The 22,529-nt window shown below is 35.7% G+C and overlaps 2 long non-coding RNA genes across 2 annotated transcripts; one reads left to right on the forward strand and one right to left on the reverse strand.

Annotated features, from left to right (window-relative positions):
• The first annotated feature begins 853 nt into the window (after window positions 1–853).
• Window positions 854–13,276, forward strand: LOC115921040. The gene is made up of 3 exons (XR_004062709.1): window positions 854–1,313; window positions 8,994–9,121; window positions 11,102–13,276. It is a non-coding gene; the product is annotated as an uncharacterized LOC115921040 (long non-coding RNA).
• Window positions 13,277–18,327: 5,051 nt separating this feature from the next.
• LOC115921041 lies at window positions 18,328–22,257 on the reverse strand. The gene is made up of 2 exons (XR_004062710.1): window positions 22,057–22,257; window positions 18,328–21,050 (listed from the first exon to the last, which is right to left on the reverse strand). It is a non-coding gene; the product is annotated as an uncharacterized LOC115921041 (long non-coding RNA).
• Window positions 22,258–22,529: the final 272 nt, after the last annotated feature.

The raw sequence follows: 22,529 nt of genomic DNA on the forward strand, positions 1-22,529 counted from the left end.
ACAATGTTAACCACCTTTTTGCTAAACATTAAGCTGCACTTTCCTCACTAGACTTAAATGGTTTAGTTTTATTCCTTGAAATACTTGAGCCCTGTAATAACAGCCATACTGTACATGTACTGAATCCCCTGTCATAACAATGGAGCACAAGTTTATTCAAGTGGGACAGACCTGAGCACTAGACAAAAACCCACTAGTATTATTGCTATTAGACTAAATCAGATTGAAGCAATTAATAACTAATGAACTAATTAAAACATGTAAAGGTGATCATTCATGTTTAGATTCAACACTAAATTGCATTCCATACTGTTAATGCACCCGATACGAGCTGCGACATTAAAGTCATTGACCAGTTTTGGAAAAATGATGCAATATGTATTGACCCGTTTTTGTATCACATCCAACATGTGTTTGATTTGCGTCCAGTAGTCATTAACGCTATTTTAAGACCTACTTTTTGTGGTTAGAGTCATTAACCAGGCGACAGCGCCCAGCAACATTTTTTTCTACAAACGACTGTAGCGCCAGGTTACCCGGCCATACATCCAGGGGCAGATCAAAGACTTTACAGGGGAGGGGGGGGGGGGGGGGGGGGAGGAAGCTTGAAATAAACGAAATTGCGAGAATGAAGCCTTCAACTGGATGCGGTCCCCGGATAATCTTAGCCTTTTGGCAGATTCTGAGGCCTATCCAAATGCATAAACAGAATATGTATGCGAACACATTTTTTTCGGGAGAAAAAAAAAAGGGGGGGGGGCGTGCGCCTCCCAGTACCAGGCATCCACTGGATCTGGGCAGCGTTTCATGAGACCGTCATAACTACAAGTTTACCGACATCCCATTGAAACGTGTGTTAAACTTAATACACACATTTCAATGGGATGTCGTTGGACTTGTACTTATGACGGTTTCATGAAACGCTGCCCAGATCCCCGACACCGAACACCTGGGGAGGTTTCACGAAACCGTCATTAAGTCTAACTTTTTAGACATCGTATTGAAACGTGTGATAGAGATCTAACACGTGTTTCTACCAAATCTCCACGAGCTTAGACTTATGGCAGTTTCGAGAAACTAGCACTCGCTCTGAATCTGGCGCATCCACGGCCACGCTGGAAGCTCGGATCTGACCGCCTGCGATGCATGCCCCGGACGCGACGGCAGCCCGCTCTCGAGCTAACTCTCCATCGCATCGTGCAGCTGTCTTTCTTCTCTTTCACGAACACGGTTGCCCGACTGAAACAACTAGACCACATTAGTATCCTGACATCAAGATAGGTCTCTATTATGTGCCCATCCGTCTGATTAAGGTAGGTTCTACAGTAACACCGTATTTTATTCTTTTTTTAAATAAATCTAACTTGCACATTCAAATGGAAATAATAGCCCTACCAGGTGCGCCGGGCCCGCCGCTCCCGCCCGGCAGGATACCTAGACTGGTGGACATCACGAGCCATGTCCCTGGTTTTGCCCACACATAGCTGCATTACTATCCTGGCTGTGCAGCTGTGTATTAAAAACTGTTCATATTGATTTTCAGCATTTCAAACTACACTGTACAAAACTCAACTGATTTCACTCAAAATCGGTACTTTAGTGATAGTTGATGCCCGCCCCCCACTCAGTGTTATTTAGGGTATGCATATGCGTGTTCCCCCCCCCCCCTTTGCAGCAAAAGTCCGGTGTGTAAAGTCCCTGGCCCCCCCCCCCCCCCCTCAGTGTTATTTAGGGTACGCATATGCTCGTTCCCTCTTTTTGAAAGCACCCCCTATCTGAGGACTGCTAACATTTTCGAACCCCCTTTTCGCGGGCTTTTCACAGGCTTTTCCTGCCTTGGAGACCCCCCTAAATCAGGAAAAATGCTCAATGCACCCCCCTAAATTCAGAATAATTTCTCAGGAGTCAAAAGAGATGAGAGAAAAAAAGAAAAAACACCCCCTTTTTAAAGAAATCTCCGGGTGAAAAGTCAAATACACCCCTTTTTTTTACAATTCTCGGGCCGGACTTTGTCGCACGAAAAGTACCCCTTTACCGGACATTTTGGTAACACGCATGCGGTCATTCCGACCCCTGCGTGGGGGGGGGGGGGGGCCGGGGTAAAGTCAATACGGGTCGACCTTTTTCTTTTGTTATACAAGCCTTTTTCAGCAAAAGTCCGGTGTGTAAAGTCAATACGGGTCGACCTTTTTCTTTTGTTACGAAAAGGACATTTTGGTAACACGCATGGGGTCCATCCGTTCTCGGAGTGGGGGGGGGGGGGGGGGGGGGGCCGGGAGTTGATGACACCTAAATAGCATACAATTTTTTCAACTTAGGTCTATGTTATAGTTATACTTAGAGATCTAGAATCTAGTCTATAGTCATATAGATCTAGACTAGAAAGAAAAATTCAAAAATTCAAATCGTGAGTCTATTGTCAAACTTGCTAATCAACCACTTTGTATACATTGTGTGCATTAGTGTGCAATTGTGTGCAATGTGTTCATCGTGTGCTATTGCTGCCTCTCAGCACGTACATGTAACAGCGCTAGAGGACAATACGCCTAAGCATTAATTGACTCTAGCCTTGCTGGAGTGGTTTTGCCCTGCAGGCCTGGGTGGAATACGATATAAAATATCAAAAACTGTGACTCTAATGATTGCATTTTAGGCGTGGACTTTACGTAAGGTAGCATATGACGTTCAAATCAGATTTCTTAATAATCTTGCCATATGACCCATGTGCATCAACTTTTCACACGTATAGGCTACTGTCGGTGTCATCATGCATCCTCAGCTCATGGTAGCTGCTAGACGCAGGTTGTAGATCTAATAACATTGATATCACTTGGCCTATACCCATCATTTAATAATATTCAATCTGAGCTGTATGGCCCTACGTGTTATCAGTGCCTGTGATATGGTGTAATATTGAAGCCCTAAACAAAATTGCGCTTCAAAATGATCATGATAGAAATGCCTCAAAGAAGTAAAAATCTGTTAGTTTGAGTTACCATTTTTACCATACTCATTTTCCCCAAAAGACTGTAGTGTACATGAATGTAATAAAAAACTGTTAGGTAAACAAAAAATAAAATTTTGATTTCCAATCATAAATATCTTGATAATCAGACAGCTAGGCAATCGGCTTGTTTGTAATCATGATTGCAGCATGAGCTAAATCCAGGAGTTTTTTTCTTCAGAATCTGAGGCAATGTTACCGAGCCACTTAATTGATACCCGTACCCCTATCAAGACTGATAATTGATATAAAACAAAAATTCAAATTTGTTCATAATAACCACTAGAAGTACCCACACTAAAATAACCTTACCCACTGGTGGTAGCTGTTAATACTAGTATGATTAGTATTACTATACTGTAGGACTAGTAATATAAACTCTTCTTTCTTCTCATACAAATCACTTTAAAATAATACAAACATTTAACAAAAAATGTAAATATTTGATACTGGAGGGATAGCAATTTGGTGTGTCACTCTCGATATGGGTGCCAATTAAGGCTTAGTGACATCCATATCATATTTCATGTTATCACCTAGCCCTAAGGCTATTCTAACCAGTCTAGCGAACAAGCTGTTGGTTGTCCCTGTTCTGTAATTGATCATCTTGGTTGCACTCACATTTATGGAAGTTTATGCAAATTTATGCAAGTTTATCCAAATTAATTGTTGACACTATTGGGACCTTTATGTGACTGTAGTGGAATTCACTGCTGCAGGGACGGATCCAGTCTGCAGAAAGGGAGGGGGCCGGCTGAAAGGGGGCCCAATTCGTGAAAAAATGTTGAGCACCGAGTTAACACCCACCACCCCCGGCCCCCCTTTGCTCCCCCCTTTCTCCAGGGGGGCGTCTTTTTTAAATCTAAAAAAAGGTTAAATTTACCTGTTTATGGGGCCAAGTGAGGGGGTCCCGCGGCCCCCCCCCCCCAATCTGGATCTGCCACTGCACTGCTGCAATAGTGAAAAACAGACACCATAATCTCTCTTCTCACAGAAGATTTAATATACCTAATATATATGTTAAAGGGAAATCCACCTTATTCTCTAGTATTAGCAAACTACCAGTGGAAGGCTGAACAAATATAAGAAGCACAATGGGGACAATTTGATTTAAATTTAAATCAGACTAAAAGTGACAAAGTTACATGTACACATTTTTGAAGTTGTAAATTTGTAATCATTAAAACATGTAGGTATGGGCTCTTCAAATTGGCTGAATCAGTAACGTCTATAGGATGTAGTGGCGGACAACTTTTCCATTTGTTCCAACACACAGAATGACTAAAATGTAAATGAAAAAGAAAAAAAACATGTACATGTATGACTCAGAAGGTTCTTTATATCTTAAGAGGACCTGTAAATAAACTGATAATTTCCACAAGGAAGAAGGCACTTAAGATTATGTTTTGTATACAACAAACAGGAGAGTTATCCATACATGTCTACATCATGTATTTCAAACTTTTGCCATTCTCTTTTTCTTACAGTGTATTTTTTTAAAACCCAATTCAGGGACTCTTCAACTCACACATGTAATGTAATTTATGCTACATGTATGTTTCAGAGGTGAAGTAGACAACAAACAGAAGAGTTATCAATGTCTACATGAATGTACCAAATTGCCAATTTGAGATTCACATTTATTTAGTGATCTCATACTTCAAACATTCATAACTCTTAGTATTGGTCTGATTTATTTCAAACTTTTGCCATTCTGTTTCTCTTACATTGTATTTAAAAAAAAACTCAATTCAGGGACTCTTCAACCCATACATGTATTGTAATTTATGCTACACGTACATATTTTGTGTTTCAGAGTTGAAGGGAAATTTTGAATAATTTTTTCCTCATGTACATTTATATATCTATGAATGGTCAATCCCTGCTATTAATACTAGAACACAAGACATATTGAAGCCTCTTCAACAGGTACATTTTGTAAAGCTATGGTGGAGTACAACTGCTGTGAGTATTCTCAAACTTGTGTGTGAGTTTTGACAAGGGAAATAAATCACCAGCCCCCCCCCCCCCCCAAAGCCTCAAAATTTCACTTGATCAAGGTGACAGAGATCCAAGTTATGGAATTGTATGGAAATAAGATTCTAAATCGTGAAAAGGATTTATATTTTTTAATTTGTGAGATTTTTCTGGTGTTTTTAAGTACGCTTCAACAAAGAGGTAGGCCACCACCAAAATTGACACATCCCCAATTATTAATGATTTCCTGTTCTTTGGATGCTTCTTCTTTATAAAAAAAAATGGAAGGTATTAGTGGGCAACTTCTCTGTGCATTAGTGAGTTTATGTCATTTTTGTTTTCTTACATTTTTATGTAAAACATGACCACCATTCGCAGTCATGAGGTGATATGAATGAGAAAATAAAGATAAACATAGTTGATTGTAAACATGGAGGATGATAACATTTAAGATAAAGAATACATGCGAAAAAGGTGTGAAAGAGAAAATGAGTGAAGGAAGAAGAACAAAGATAACTGTTTAGATACAAATGAGAAAAATAAAGGCACACACAGGGAAAGAGAGAAGAACCAATGAAAGAAGACAAAAACTGAGTGAAAAGTCATATCCTATGTAGACAGAAATAGGGGAAAGTGAAAGAAGAATATAAAAAACAGTATATGAATAGAAGATATTAAAGTAAAAGATAAAAGAAGGATAAAATAAGAGAACATGAAGCGAGGACAGAAAAAAGAAGAAAAAAGATGTAGACAATAAAAAGGAATAACATAGAAAATGAGAGAAAGAGGAAAACAGAAGGAAAAAAAGACTAACATAGGGTTATCTCAATAAAAGGAGAAATTTAAACAAATAATAAAACAGAAGAATAGAAAACTGTAAAGTGCTGCATGATATTGAATGTAAATATATGTCACAAGCTTTCTATCTGGGCAGATTTCTCCTGGGTACATTTTGAAATTCTAATCACCTACTCGTCATCACAATGAAATGACCTAATGAATAAAATGATGTGATTTTTTATTTTTCTCATCAATGACGATTCATTAATTTTCAGATTTCCTGTTCTTCATCCCAAGTGTTAATATTTGTATAACCGATTTATGTTCTATAGTATTTTGCTCCAAAGTTACTATCCCGTTTCATTCTATAAAATGCACGATAAGCAGACTCTAGATTTGTGCAGCTACTTTTACATACATGTACATGTCCACTTTATTACCCCGTATCTGTAGCTAGATATTTGGGATGCCAATTTGAAACAAAGTCTGTCAAAAGTACCCTCCTTAATACCCTATTTCCAATGACACCCATGTACCTTTATTCCTGTTAGGTGCTTAACATTGCACAAACTTAAAACAAAACAGTACCTGGAACTTGCAGCTGCAAAGAGAGAAAGAGAAAGAGAGAGAGAGAGAGAGATATTTAAAGAGAGAGAAAAGGAGATCATACATGTATGAGAATAATAAACTGGAAAGAGTGACTATTATTGATTGCAAAAGTGACTGCAATTATTTGTCAGTAAATAAATGAAATGTAAATTACTTTGGTATGTAGAAGGAAAATTGTAAGGTTCAGAATTCAGAATTATTTTCTAATCTGCCCTTCTCTATCACCTCTGCATTAACATCATCACCCCTTTTTAAATATCCATCTGATATCCCTCTAATAGAAAACTGAACAGCTTTTGAGCCATAATGCATGGCCATTCAGAGGATTTGTTTATGTTGGGGACCGGGGTAAAATGCAATAAATTTCATTTTCTGTTTTTTATTTTGTTTATGGAAACTGCCCCCTATCCTAGCCCCCGCTTCGTACAGTCATGGTTCAGTGACAAAGCAATGGCCTCGTAACTGTGAGGCCCCAGGATCAAAACCGTGTCGATGTGCTATATTAGTGCCCTTTTGTGGGGCATTAATCCTCGTTACTGTCATTTATGACTTAAGGGCGTAGGTCCCCTATTTGATAAGCATAGTAGCATACACATGCTTTAGCAGTCACGCAAAACACACATTGTCAAATTATTATTCAATAAAATCGGAGAATGGATACTATTATCTAGATCTATTATTTTTAAATTATTTTAAAAATAATTCCATAAAGTGGGGTAAAACAAAAATATTCCAACTATATGAGCGACAGTGTATAATGTGAAGCATCCATGTTGCACTTTCTCCCTCTTCGTATTCTTATGCCATTTTAAAAACTATTTATTACAAATCTTTAATATAGTAAGACCCTACATTACATGTACATGTGCACATATTTTCAGAAGAGTCATATTATTGAGTGGAAAATACAGCTTTTCTATTCAATTTCCATTATGTTCTATAGATTAGGTAAAGCTAAATTAATTAATATAATTTGAGTTAAAATACATGTTTCTCTGAGGATCCAAAACCATTGAATACTATTGATTACCTAAGATTTAACTAACCATGGTCAGTTATCTTTCATTACCATAATATTTTGCAATTTGTCTGAATTTGTATAGAAATAAATGAAACTAAAGTATAATTTGCATATTAAAAAGATAATGTTTTTCTCCAACAATAATCAGCTGATTATCCTTTATTTTGTTTGTTTGTAGTAGTTGTTTTTTATTGATATATTTTATTTATTTCCTGTACAAAGATATTAATTGCATAATGTTTTCTCCTTTAAATGATTTTTTTTTCTATTTTGATCCAATTTCCAAAAGATTACCCCTTATCCCTACAGTATATGCAATCTCCTACATGTATATACTACATGTAGCATTAAAAGTTGGCCAGTCTTCCTTTTAAAATTTATTGGATTTTTGTTTGTGTGTGTCTATGTCAAAGTTATTCTTATGCACATCTATTTTTCATTTATTCTTCAACTCTGGTATGATTTCCATTCAGTTTGGTATATATTGTATACAGTGTACATATTACGTAGAGCCGTTCCTTGGTTTTAGCGGTCTATGGTTTTAGTCTTTAAAAGAGGGTTGGGTGTGGAAATTTGTTCCCCCCCCCCCCCTGTGCAAAATTAATGACTGCTGTGGATTGCAACCTGTAAGTTTTACAGTGCACATCAACTTTATAATTAAGTTACCAAAGTTGGAACTGGTACATTTTTTTTATTATACGCACTGAATAGTAACTTTGAGACTAAATTTGCATAAAATCTGACTGTCCATACATTTTAGCAGTAATTTATTGTTTCCATTGTTGCAATGCCAAATGAAATAATAATTATAGCTTGCAGTAAAATCTTAGGATTTTTGTTTTTCTACAGGGTGTCTACTGTCTAAAAAGAATATGCAACAATATTTTTATTGGATACATTTTAAAGTTTTAAACGGTACTCATCCATTCATTTTGTTGGCAGTGCTGTGTTAGTATTATCTAAATACCATTTGTGTACAAGGAACAATACTACCCCACAAACTTAAGTTAGGATTGTTTTTGCTAGACGTATCACATTTCAAATGTTAAAGATAGCATGTTGCATGCATCAGTGCACAAGAATACTGTGGCTTCTACATTTTAAAACAAACTTTCAATTTAAGTCACTCTTATTTCTTGGAAACAATACCATCATTGATTTGAAAGAAAATAATATACTTATTCATGCAGCTCTTCAAATATTTATTTCAAGTTAAGCAACAACTACCAAACATTGATTTTATATCATCCATTTCAGCAGATCTGCATGAACATGTATTAACAATACCTACATGTAGTTTTTGTATTGTATATTATTATGCAGATTCATATGAGTAGAAATGTATATGTCTTGGCAGCTCCTGATTCAATTATATCCTCTCTCTCTCTCTCTCTCTCTCTTTCTACCTTTTATCCCTCTTTTCCCCTCTTTTTCCCTTTTTTTTTTTTACTTTCAATCACTCTAGCTACCTCTCTCTTCCCCTTTTTGATCGCAGGAAGTTGCAATATTGTTATTATGTCACTGTAATAGTTCTGTATAAATGCAACTTTACATGTGTATACTTATACTTAATTGTAACTATTGCTCTTACCCAAACTACAGTCTTCTTTGGAGCAAACTGTCAGACATTTGCGGTAGTATACAGCTGAAATGGAATTTCCGTTCAACCAAACAGTATACTTCAAGGCTATTTCTCAGCGACGAGGGTTAGCTCCAGGTAGCAGTAGCAGGTACATGTAACAATATCTTAAAAACATTTACTTACCTGTAAGTCCTTTTCATGTGAAGATGATTCAAAGTACAACTATATTTATTTATTGTATAAAATGACCTGCTTTCATAAAGTCCTCTTGTGAAATCTTATGAATTTGAGTCCAATCCCCCCCCCCCCACCCCCTTCCTGTTTTTCTGGCTTCTATGTATTCTTTGAGCCAGCCCTTTGACGTATGCTTAGATCTTTTAAGTTGCAAATTTAGAAATTGCTTTCTTCAGTCAGCAACATAATGCATGATTCACATAGATTAGGGATATGTACCGGTAACCCATAAGATATAAGAACAAATTGCGATAATGAAATGAAGTGTGGAAGAGAGGATCTGAGCTAGAAGACTATAAGGAGAATGCAGCCAAGGCTAAGCAGCAGGAACCAGTTTGGGCTTCACTCAAGACACAATATAGTTTTTGCAATGAGCTGTTAAATACTGGGTCTTTCCTTGCAGAGTAATAAGGGAGCAAGAGAAAGACCATCACCATGTATACACGTAGCAGAAACACAAAGCAAATAAATTTGAGACATTTTATGATTAATTATGTAGGAAGCCAAATCTAATTTCAAACGTCACTTGTCATCTTTTATGTGATAGATCTACAATTATCATAACAGTAATGTTTGTAGCCTTAAAAAGAAATTGCAAGAGGAATGTCAATAAATAAAGTCTACACCATTCACAAGATGCTAATTTGCATTTAACACCATTCCAACAACTTTCAAATCAACTCCGGCAATTATGTTCTGATTCTATAATACATCTTTGTAAATACATCTTTGTAATGTTTGCAAGTTTCAGAAGATGAACCCTGCAAGGCCATCAAAATTACGACAAGAGTTCCATATGTACACGTAACCACCACTAAAATTGAAGGAAAAAATATGGGTATGCTGGGTTAGGATTAGGATGAGAGTGAGGGTAGGCTATACAGCTGTGCATCGATTTTAGTGGGGTTATATATATGGAACTCTTTCCGAAATTGCCTGTAGTTGATTTTTTTCCTTTCTCTTTAGGTAGTTGCAGACGTGTTGTTTTGGTCATTGAGTTTTTTGTCTGTAGTTTTTCTGCTTTTCTCAAAACCATCATTATATCAAGGTAGACTTCCCCTTTGATAACCAAGTTTCATCAGTGTGTGTAGTGAACATTCCCTCTTTTTCCAATACACTTTCGCAATATAATTAAATAGTTATAGATTAATTGTAATGCATCTTTGCAAGTTCATATTTTCATGTTTTCATGATTTGATTTATAACTGTTTTAATGCTAACCCTGATGAAACAGTACTGTAATTATTATGTACCTACATGTAATATACACTCACCCATAAACTTTATCATATTCAGGAGGATATCCTGCAAATCTATGATCATGGTTCTATTAAACTATACAATTTTCAATTAAACCTCCTTTACAGAAAGGGGAAATCAACAAGTGGCACCATTCATGTTTTTTTTTATAACTTATATGTGTAGATAGAAAAAATGCCTCACAAGGCTTTTCAAGATGATGTGGTCATTACCTCTTAATAGATTATATGTCAAAGTGGTTACAGTATGAGAGAACCTTTTCCACGTATGTAGGAGGATAGCCTTTAGATATATATTTAAAATTGAATTTCCAATCATTCTCTCTATAGATAAATGTACAGTATATAAAGAATGATATCTAGGGACTTGATAATGACATGTTCGATAATAATCAGTTTGTGTTCTTAATTAGATGCATTCATTCATTCCTAAAAGAAAGGCTTTGGAGCATACATGAATTTAAAAAAGAAGTCTATCCCACTTTATTTGTTACATGGAGGTTAAAGAATTGATATGATTTTAAATTTTTTATTAGAGACCTTTTGTAAAACCCTGATAGAATCAATTTTGATTTGTTTACGCGATTGTTGTATTTTTACCATTCACGCTATCATTTTCTTCTTTTTCTATGCAGGCTGGAAGTAACACACATGTGCAGTGTTTCAGTCGAAAACGAATACCACCCATTCAAAATCGGTTATAGGATCTTGTCCATATGTCCATATTTTTGTATGCATGTGAAACATGGACCATGACAGCAGACATTAAAAGAAGGATACAGGCACTGGAGATGAAATGTTTCCGCAAACTCCTCAGTATCTGGTATAGAGATCACATAACCAACGAGGTAGTGAAAATCAGAATTGGAAACACCATAGGGCCGTATGAAGACCTCCTGACTTCAGTGAAAAGATGCAAAGTAAAGTGGTATGGGTATGTCACATGATCATTTGGACTGGCCAAGACTATTCTACATGGAACAGTACAAGGAGGGAGACGAAAAGGCAGGCAGAGGAAACGATGGGAAGACAACATTAACGAGTGACCTTGACTGAAACATCATACTTCGTAAAGCCAAGAACCACGAGGAGTGGAGGAAGCTGGTAGTATAAATCTTCAGTGGTGCCCCAAGGGTCAGCCAGACTGTGGGATAGGTGAAGGTGAAGGTGAAGGAAGCTAAGAATCAGATAGTTAGACATTATATTGGATCATTTATCCTTTCCTTCAAAAGGAATGTTGCTTTATACTGTAGCACATAAACAATGCTTTTTAATTGGCAATATTTCAGTTCAGTACGCTTGTTATTAATTTCATCAAACATTAAAATGTAAAAGGGAGAAACACTGTCATTTGAAAATCAAAATGTAAGTCATAAAAATTTCACTGTCTAACTATCTGAATCTTGTCAGGATCCATGTACGAGTTAGTGCAATTCTTTTCTCTTCACTACAACCGCATTGATTTACTTTAATAGCATGTTACTAGGTACATCAATTGATGAGAAAAAGCAGCAAAACGCTTTAAATTTGTTGTAGTCTTAAAATTAAAGTTGGAAGTTTCCTAAAAAGGGAATTTTAGAACACTCCTTCAACTGACATGCACGGATGTTATACTTATGAATTTCCATACATTAATGTCTTTGTAATGCATGTTACCAAACAAAAAAAAGTATCATCAACCATTCTTGTCATTTCCTGTGCAATTATTTTCACATCCTGGCTTAACAGTACATAAACAGTGCTCTTTTATTTTCAATATTTCAGAAAAATGCATTTGCATTATGATACATGCAGGTATAGTTGGTCAAGTAAGAATATATTTACAGCATGCTCACTATGAATTGATTAAATCGCCATTGAATCTAAAAGGTATGTTATACCTCATTGTATATTCAGAAGGAAAAAGTGTGAGGATAGCTTTAAAAAAAAAAAAATCATGAGTATCCATAATGATGTGAATATGTACATGTTTGTTTGTTGCATATGATTCTTCCTTGGTATCAAAGCTGTAATAATTGCATATTTATGATTCAGCATAATACTTTGTTCATTACAAAAAAAATATGTCATAATTTTCCAAAACGGTAGTGTAAAGAATAATGTAAGATTGAGGTAAGATTGTTACATATATTCTCTATACGTATCAACTAAAATGTAAGTTTTCAAATGAGATACTATTTTGTCCCCAGATGAAATAAGTAATGGATCTTTTTTGTTAAATGTCAGCAAATGATCTAAATGAACATGTGTTCGGGTATATCAAATCTTGTACATGTAGTTTCTATAGCTAATATAGTTTGGAGGACTTAAAGATAGAAAAACTGCTGATTGATTAATTACCATTGTTTGTATTGTTCACTATAACCAGCAAGTAAAGGGACATTTAGTAGATGCCAAGAAAGTATTTCCAAAGCAATTACATTTCTCTTATCCTGTAATGTATTTTTTGCGTCAATAAAAGCAAATGTGAGGGTTGTCCACATAACATCACAACTACAGAACAGTTTAATTGAAATTAACATACATATTACATGTATATATGTGTATTATGGAATAACTTAGAATATTTCATAATTTGTTATTATTATCCAGTTCATTACATTTTTACCAATGTATTTCTTCAATATTTCTACTTTTCCTCAGAGCATATGCTGTGAACTAATGGATATTCCTTGTCAGTTCCATCATGTTATGTCAATGGGCTTACACTGTATGCGTGTACATGTCCTTTTTGCAATGTACATGTGCTACGAAAATGTCAACAATATTGTTTGAGATATAAAATATAGAGTTAACAAGTGAATTATTCATACTCCTTGTAAATGTGATTTTTGGGGATGCATTTTTTTGTAACTTAAGAATGAAAGGTTGACTGGGTGAATTAGGGCCCTTTTAGAAATAAATGTACATGTAGTTGTAACGTTTTCAAATGGATGAAAGTTTTATGGTGTAATTGTTGAAATCAAGAATTTTAAATTCTGTTTTCATGTTCTCACAATAGTTGTGTTAAAATTACAATAAGAAAGTTAAAACTTGTAAAAATATGCCACCTTGAAAATGGACTAGACTGAATAATTTTGAATTTGTAATATCTATGACAATTATCAACTGCTTCAAATTATGAACCACAGCATTAAGGGTGGTTTGCAGTGGAACTTACATGATTTGCATATTAATATCAAAATTTAAACTGTAAGCTAACTTTGGCAGACAACACCGAATTCATTGAAAACTTTACTGTGAATAGATGAAGATGATGATGATAATAGTGACGATGTTGGTGTGTGATGATGATGATGGGGATAATGATGGTAGTAGTGGGGATAATGATGGTAGTAGTGACGACGACGATGATGATGGTGGTGATGATGGTATAGTAATGATGATGGTGGTGGTAATGGTGGTAGTAGTGATGATGATGATAATGATGGTAGTAATGATGGTGGTGATGATGGTGATAATGAAAGTTGTAATGCTGGTGGTGATGATTGTAGTAGTGATGATGATGGTGATGATGATGGTAGTAGTGGTGATGATGATGGTAGTAGTGGTGATGATGATGGTAGTAGTGACGACGATGATGATGGTAGTGATGATAGTATAGTAGTGATGATGGTGGTAGTAGTGATGATAATGATGGTAGTAATGATGGTGGTGATAATGATGATAGTGATCGTAGTAGTGGTGATGATGATGGTATTAGTGATGATGGTGGTGGTGAAAATGATGGTAGTAGTGATGATGATGGCACCAAGGGTGATGGTGATGATACGTGTATAATAATGATATTTATACAATAATATTAAAGCATGTACTAATAATATCCCACTCCTTAAAGCAATTTCCTTTATCAAAAACAAGTAAACTTATACCTTTTAATGTGCATTTTAAATTCAAATGTTTTGTATGACTAAATCGAAATAAGTACATGTAACTACAGAAAAAAATAAACCTTGTCGTGCAATTCAACAGGGAGAGTCATCATTGTCATCACCCAATGTCTCTCTCTCTCTCTCTCCTCCCTCTCTCTCTCTCTCTCTCTCTCTCTCTCTCCCAAGGCGGTATAAATCACATGAAGATAAATGTTTGTCACATTTTAACAATAAGTTGATCGGCATTGATGACCAAATAATAATCACCATAGTTGTTCAAGCAATCAATGTACGAGAAATTTTGTGAAAAATAGCTTAATATTCAGGTGGCTTAGTGAAATTACCGTTACTTGCCAGATCAAAAGCACCATTTTTGGTATAGTGCTTCCTTAGGACCTACTGAACGATAGTAGGGTAGGAGCCTCGGCAAAAATATCATTTAAGGGTGTGGGCGGGGGCGTCGCCTCGTAGACCACATAAAATTCATAAGGTATTATAACATTGAGATTTGTAGTACAGTCATCCTTTTTGGTACAGGGCTTCATTAGGACCTGCTGAATCAGTGGTGGATCCAGGGAGTGGGGCCCGGGGAGCCCGAACCCCCCCCCCCCCCCCCCCACTGAGTTAAATTTTCGGCCGGCGCGATTTTAATTTTGGGGAGCAAACAAATTTAAAAAATAGTGCTCACTTACCCCCCCCCCCCACCCCCCCCCCCCCCCCCCCCCCCCCCCCCCCCCCCCCCCCGGATCCGCGCCTGTGCTGAATGATGGTAGGGTAGAAGCCCCCGGCATAATTATTCATATATGTGCGATTGGGGGCCCCATGGGTTTCACAAAAACCCAATGTTATATTATCTTATAAAATATTTGGGGGCTACGAGGCGACGCCCCCACCCACACCCTTATATGATATTTTTGCCGGGGCTCCTTCCCTAATATAGTTCAGAAGGTCCTAAGGGAGCCCTGTACCAAAAATGGCATTTGTACAGCAACAAATCAATGTTGTAAAATTATTTGGGGGCTCCAAAAAGACGCTCCCGCCCCCACACCCTTTAATCGATTTTGTTGCCGGGGGCTCTTAGCCTAATATCGTTTAGTAAGTCCTAACGAAGCCCTGTACCAAAAATTGTGCTTTTATCCAGCAAATAACGATAATCGATAAATTTGACTATATTCGGGTATAGCGGCGACTAAACAGCTTTGTAAAAACTTCTTCCTTTCATTTTGTTGTTGTCTTTTCTTGTTCTTTCTTTTCTACACTTTACAATGAATATGTCAAATAACGCTTCATATAGTAAATGAGCCTGAAGAAAGAGACTATGAGCCACTTGCGTAGTTCAATTTCTTTATTTGCGTCGATTGCAAAAGAGTCAATAGAGGGCTTTTTCCACTTTAAACAACGGTACGTAGTCTCATAATTCTGTCGCTGTAAAATTGGAAGTAAAATATCCGAAGTAACTGAGACAAACCCCTATTTTTTTTCTTCAAATTTATCTTTAATTTTGTTTTGCAGATGAAAAATTTCGGGATGGGTCGCATATCATGATTGTTGAATAATAACAACACTCTCTATCATGATATTTCAAAGTGCATGTGTATTTACGTTTTTAATACCAATGGTTTTAAAAAAGGGTACTTTTCCGCTTTTTCTTGTTAGTGTCATAAACTTATCAATTGGCTTCATTTAAAAGAATTTTTTAACAGTTTTGTTTGTTGCATGATGCCTAATCTGCAAATTATTCATCAGGATAATCTTCCATTTAAAGAAAATATTTGTTCTTCTTGTTTTGACATTTGATCGATGGTCGTCTAATCGGACATATACAAAAGGAGCGGGGGTTCATTAATTTTTATTAATAACATCAGCTAAAACGGCCTATAGGGCTTAACTGCAGAATTATCCACCATCCATGATAATGAATTAGGGTTAGGATTAGGGTCAGTGACAGGGGCTGGGTTAGAAGTAGGGTTAAGCTAGGATTGGGGTAAGGTTAAGTGTTATGACAAGGGTTAGGGGTATGACTAGGGTTAGGGCAATTTTAGGACTACGGTTGAGGTTACAATTAGTGTTGCTCTGTTCAACCCATGCAGCTCATTTTGGATTACCTAGAAATCCTTTTTTTAAGCAGGTTAAATTTAAGATTAAATAATTTGAAAATATTAATACATTGAGGATTGCCGTCTTTATCCAATTTTGTTTCCCTGATTATCAAAATTAACTATTTTTCAATCAAAATGCAATTGTTGATGAAAAATTCAAAAAAATATCCATACTGCCCCCCCCCCCCCCCGTAACACGCATCCAACACAAATTATCCCCCCTTCTGAATTTGATCGCCGTAAAGTCGATCGATCGACACAAATAAGGAAGTGGCGGGTAGCATTTTATTTAAAACATCAGGCAAACTGCAGAATAATCCACCATCAATAATAATGATTTTAGGGTTGAGGTTATGGTCAGGGAGAGGGTTGTTACTGGGGTGAGGTTCAGGGTTTAGAGTTAGGGTTAGGACAAGGGTTAGGACTAGGGTAAGGTTACGGGTTAGATCTAGGGTTAAGGATTATATCTAGGTTTAGGACTAGGGTTAATGTTACAATTAGTGTTACAAATTGGTTTACGTTCAACCCGTTCAGCTCGTTTCGGATGATTTATAAATTCAGTTTTTAAATAGGTTCAGCAAGGATGAATTAATTTGCAAATAGTAATCAATGAAGATTGACCGATCTTGTTTCCCCGATTATCAAAATTAACCATCTTTAATTAAATCTATCATCTTTACTTAAATCTAATTGCAACTTTTAATAAAAAAAGCATACCCACCGTGCCCCCCGTTAATACACATCCAAGCCCATCCAAGCTCATCCAAGACACATAAACGGACACCAATCCCCCCCCCCCCCCGAGGCCAACTAGCTATAATGACCATTATTCATAAAGACCGCTATTTATTAGGACCATTATTATAAGAACCGCTATTTATAATTTGAGAAAAGGGTAATTATTCATAAGGATAGCTAATCTTAATCGAAGAGTGTCGATATTTATCATTTGAGAAGAGAGTAGCTATTCATAAAACAGAATGAAGGTCGCTCTTTATAATGCGGGGGGGTCGCTATTCATAAAAAAAAATGAATAAGCAACAAAATGACAAGAGAGTTAATTGTTGGCTAGGAGCACCCTATGGCTGTGGCGTATTTATTATGGAAAGCAACGCTTTTTTCGGATTATGAATATCGACCCTCTTCTCATATTATGAATAGCGACCCTCATTCTGCATTAATTATAAATAGTGCCCCTAAATTTATCTTATGAATAGCGGTCCTAGTGACCCCCAATATAAATTATGAAAAGCGACCCTCATCTCACATTATGAATAACGGTCCTCATGCTTTTATCAATAGTTACCGCCTTCGTGTTTTATATATGCAGTTCGACGTTATGAATAGCGAGATTACCCCCACACCCTCTGGTGTTGAAGATTGGAGGCCTAACCAAATATTGAAAGGGGAAAAGACGGGGGAAAGGGAAAAATCAGAAAATCAAGGAAGATAAGAAGTGGAAGAGAAAGTAAAAAGGAGATGATACGACACCCTACGGGCCCCGTCCGACGCCCTGCAACTCACTCCTACACCCCAAACTCTCACTTTTGCTATGCTACATCATCGCATGCCCTCATTACAACATACAGAGCCACAAACTGACTTATACACACAATCGCTTTCCCTCTGTCGTCTTACTTCCATCATTATTCTTCTTCTCCATGTCTTCACAGTTCATCTGTTCCATTCTTCTCCACCCCCCCCTCTCTCTCTCTCTCTCTCTCTCTCATGCATTTCTTCCTTCTTCTTTTTTTTCTAACTTAACCCTCTCTCTTTAAATTGTTCTCTCCCTGACACTTTCTCTCTCTTTCAGTATTGTTCAATTATGTTTCTATGATAGATCCTCATATATTGTGTGTGACTGTCATGAATTACATTATAGAATATGAATAGGCAATAAATTTGCATTTTAATATGGTTCAAAATCAAACAAATCTTCAGTATTTACTTGTCACACACTCAATTAATCAGTCTCGATTTCTATTTAAAATATGAATATTCCTCACTTAACAATAATTATAAAAAATAATACTAATGACGAATCTATTCTATTTTTATCATCAATTTGTTTGCAAGTATGGAATAAGTAATAAGTTGTCACCTATTGTACTGTGTATTATTTGTACTTGTCTATATTAAGTTTTGTTGAGAGGCTTTTTAAAACTGAGCTTGTAAAACTAATTCTACTACTACCACTACTACTACTACTACTACTACTACTACTACTACTACTACTACTATTACTACTACTACTACTACAGTCAGAAATATCAACATGCACACCAAACAAAAAATAAAGCACATACAAAACAGACTTTGTTTGGGTATTCCATGATGAATACTTAAGTATAATACCTCCTACAAAATGTGAGGAAAAATTGAGTTTTGTGACACATGCTCCTACTAAAATTGCTTCACAATAGTTCCCAACATTAAATGAATTACTAACTTTAATCCTGGACCAATACTATACCTAACCCTAAATCTTGCTTAAATATTAATCTAACCTTAACCCTAACCCTACAATTTTGTTAAACTAAAGCCCGGAACAATTGTCAACACAGCAATTCTCGAATTGCAGCAAACCAACATCGTGTTCCTGAAATCATATTTACTACATGGTAATTTTTCTTCATTTACACTATTATATTTCAGCATGACCTATGTACAATAAAACCGGTCTGTTTGTATATTTTGAATGGAATGTATAGCACTATTATCCCCACAAAAAATAGCAAATGTTATTGAAATAATGTATATATTTACACAGGTGATATATCAATAGCCTCATACAGAAGCTATGCCGTAAACATGTTTACAACTTTACAATGCTTTCATTTGTTACATATTTAATGTACAAAGAGCAATAGCTGCAGTCAGGTTTAATACGCCCACACAAATATGGATGTGTTGCCCACACCTGAAACATAGCACAAGAGATAATAAGGCCAGTCAAAGTAAATAATAAGAATGAAGTACCGGTAGGCACTTGGTCACCTTTGAATTCAGAAAACTTATGGAGCTTTTAATAACTAGTTTGTGATATTTAACATGGTTACAGAAAAGAAAAGAAGCCATATAGGAATTTAGATGATGACAGGGGACTAATAATTGTCACCTCTTATGTTTTAGTACAGTATTCAACTTTTGCAAGAAATAATTTCAAGGAGCTTGTAGAATGGTAATCATCTTGCTATCTAGCAACACATATCAGAAAAACCTGAACAAATAGTTAGGCAGGGGGTTACCAACTTTTGCATGAGCTATAAGACACTACATGTAATATATGCCTCCGTGGCGCCTTAAAGTGATCTCATTTGGTTCTTGTGTACATACACATCTTTAAAAAATAGTATGGTTGAATGCTCAATATTTTTGCTTGTTTGGGTTTATTTTTTATGTTGAAATCATCTTGTAATACAAGCTTATAAGTGGTATACCATAACCATTCTCATATCCTTTTATCATTATTCTAATCATTTTACAAACTATTTAAATCACATATAAGGTTTATTAGTTGCAAGATGATTGTACACCTGAAGTTGACTTTTCCTGAATGCCATTACGATAATACCATCAAATAAATATTATCTAATGGACTTTACATAAAGTGCTAAATTATTAATGCAGTTTTGGCAGAGATAAGGTGCTCAAAGGATATCTTTCGGCACCCATTTCCTTCATCTGAGGCCTAAAATAAAATAATAATAATAATGATTCCGCTTTTATATAGCGTATGATGTCTCTAAGTGCTTTACAGATATATTATTACCCCGGTCATCAGATTCAGGCTTACCCGCACACTATGTATGCACATTCTCTACTTCCTGGGGATCATTCCAGCCAGGTGTCATTTTTACAAGTGCACACTTGCTCATCTAACCACATTAACTTTCGCATCCTACATACCGGTAGCTCTTTTCCATTTTCGTAAGGAATTTTGTACATCATAGGGCCGGCAGAAATACATCTCACTTTTCAGAATACCTACGCTTATTCTTTAGGGTGAGGTTTTGTGAGGTTTCCTCTAACAATAGTGGATGATCGACCTTTCACAAAAATTTGTAGTATAATGAAACAAATGGATATCCCACATTTATCAAACTACACACCCTATTTGTTTAACTTGTATAATCTTAAATTGTTTGCTCTAATTCAAACCCAAATTAAATATCATCAAAATACAGTGATATTGAGTTCTGTAAACTCTTACAAATTACACTTTTTCAAATTTGTGTAACCTCCAAGAAACTTGCAAATTATTTTAAATAATTAAACCCTTTAGATATAAAGTGTGAAATTTTATAGTCATAGGTTCTGAAACTTCTTTGTAAGAAATCAAAATATAGCGCTCTTTTCGATTGCCACAGCAGGAGCTTTTTTTTTCAAATCAACACTAGTGAACACATATTTTTTTACTTGAGACAATTAAATATCTGGAATTAAACATTAAAAAAATATTCACTGAAAAATCTCCATTTAATGTCTCGTTGAATCAACCTTAACCTTAGGCTGATCATACCAAGGGCCATGCTATTAGCCTCTGCCAGGTCCCTCTCAGTGCGTGTGTGAAGCTGCGTAGACCTTGTACTTAAAGGGATCCCATATGAAATCTGTTGGTTTGAAAAATAAAGAACAGAGCTTCCATTTATTTTTGGTCTCAAGAACAGTGTGAACAGTGCTAACAATAATATATCTTGGAGTACAATTCATTCAAATGTCTACAATTTCTTCCGAGATGAATTTTTTCCCTATCATACCATACCATACATATCATATCATATAATATGTCTAGTATTAAGTATTCTACAATTGTTGTAATCTTGTACCTGTACACTGTATTGCCAATACTAACAAATGGAAAGGTTCACATTGTTTTTCCCCAATAATTATCTATAACATAACAATCTATAAATTGTATTATATGCAATGCTCTACAATTTCTATGTGGATAAGTCACAGTACAGCATATATCAAATGAAATGACTTTCAGGAACAAAACAATAACAAAGTTGAGTTATTATCATATACTAGTATATATTCTAAGTAAAGACAAATATACTCAAGAGTTTGGTTTGATCGGTCATTTTCATACCGTAAATACATTTCATGCAAAAACATCTTCTTTACCTGCCTCTTAATAAATCATTTCATTCTCCTGCTTTGAAAAATTGTATTTCAATAATAAACACTTTCAGAATACCAATACCACACATTACGTGTTGTTAGGTCAGGCAGGCCATAATGTTTACCCAACCTACATGTAGCAACAACTAATCCTCACAATTTGCATTCTGACTACCGGTATTGAGGTACAATAATAGAAAACAGGTGAATGTACATGTACATGTAATAGCTCATCGCAAGGTACACGTACATGTATGTTTACATTTGAATACATTTTGAAAATTGTCTACTACATGGGCATATTAGTCAATTATGATCCAAAAGCATCAATTTTTACATCCATTCATTGAAAAACTACATTGTACATGCATGCAGCACTTAATAGCCATCAATAAAAAAATTGTGAAAAAATGGGGTAGGAGTCTTAATACATGTACCTTGATCATTGAACACCCCTAAGTTTTTGTTACAATCCATCTACATTGTACATACCTCATAGATTTGCTGCTACTGTTACACTGGATCAACTTGATCTACCACTTTTTTCAAAGGATAATCAAGAGCCCCTTCTCACAATCGGTGGAGTACACATGCCATTTCTCCTTTATCTTGACAGTGACCTTGTGCCTTTGCGTTGATTGTCATCAAGTGTCTACCTGCCCCTCTGAAAAATGAATAAGCATTTTAAGAATTATAAAATTATATCAAATATCTAACATATCATACAGATTACATTACAGGATCAAAAGAAAGTATTCTTATAATATTTCAGTACACTACATACATGTACAGTACTGTATGTGTAGGTGATAGATCAATATGTCTACATGTGTACATGCTAAACCAATTAGAAATTTATTTGACAAAGCCAAAGAAATCCATGTTATGTAAGCAAAGGATATACAAATCTTCCAATAAATATTTGCGAAAAGCATCTCAAGTATACAAAACAGTGATAATTACAC

Source organism: Strongylocentrotus purpuratus, unplaced genomic scaffold (genome assembly GCF_000002235.5).
Source record: "Strongylocentrotus purpuratus isolate Spur 01 unplaced genomic scaffold, Spur_5.0 spur5_scaffold_1, whole genome shotgun sequence".
Lineage (NCBI taxonomy): Eukaryota > Metazoa > Echinodermata > Echinoidea > Camarodonta > Strongylocentrotidae > Strongylocentrotus > Strongylocentrotus purpuratus.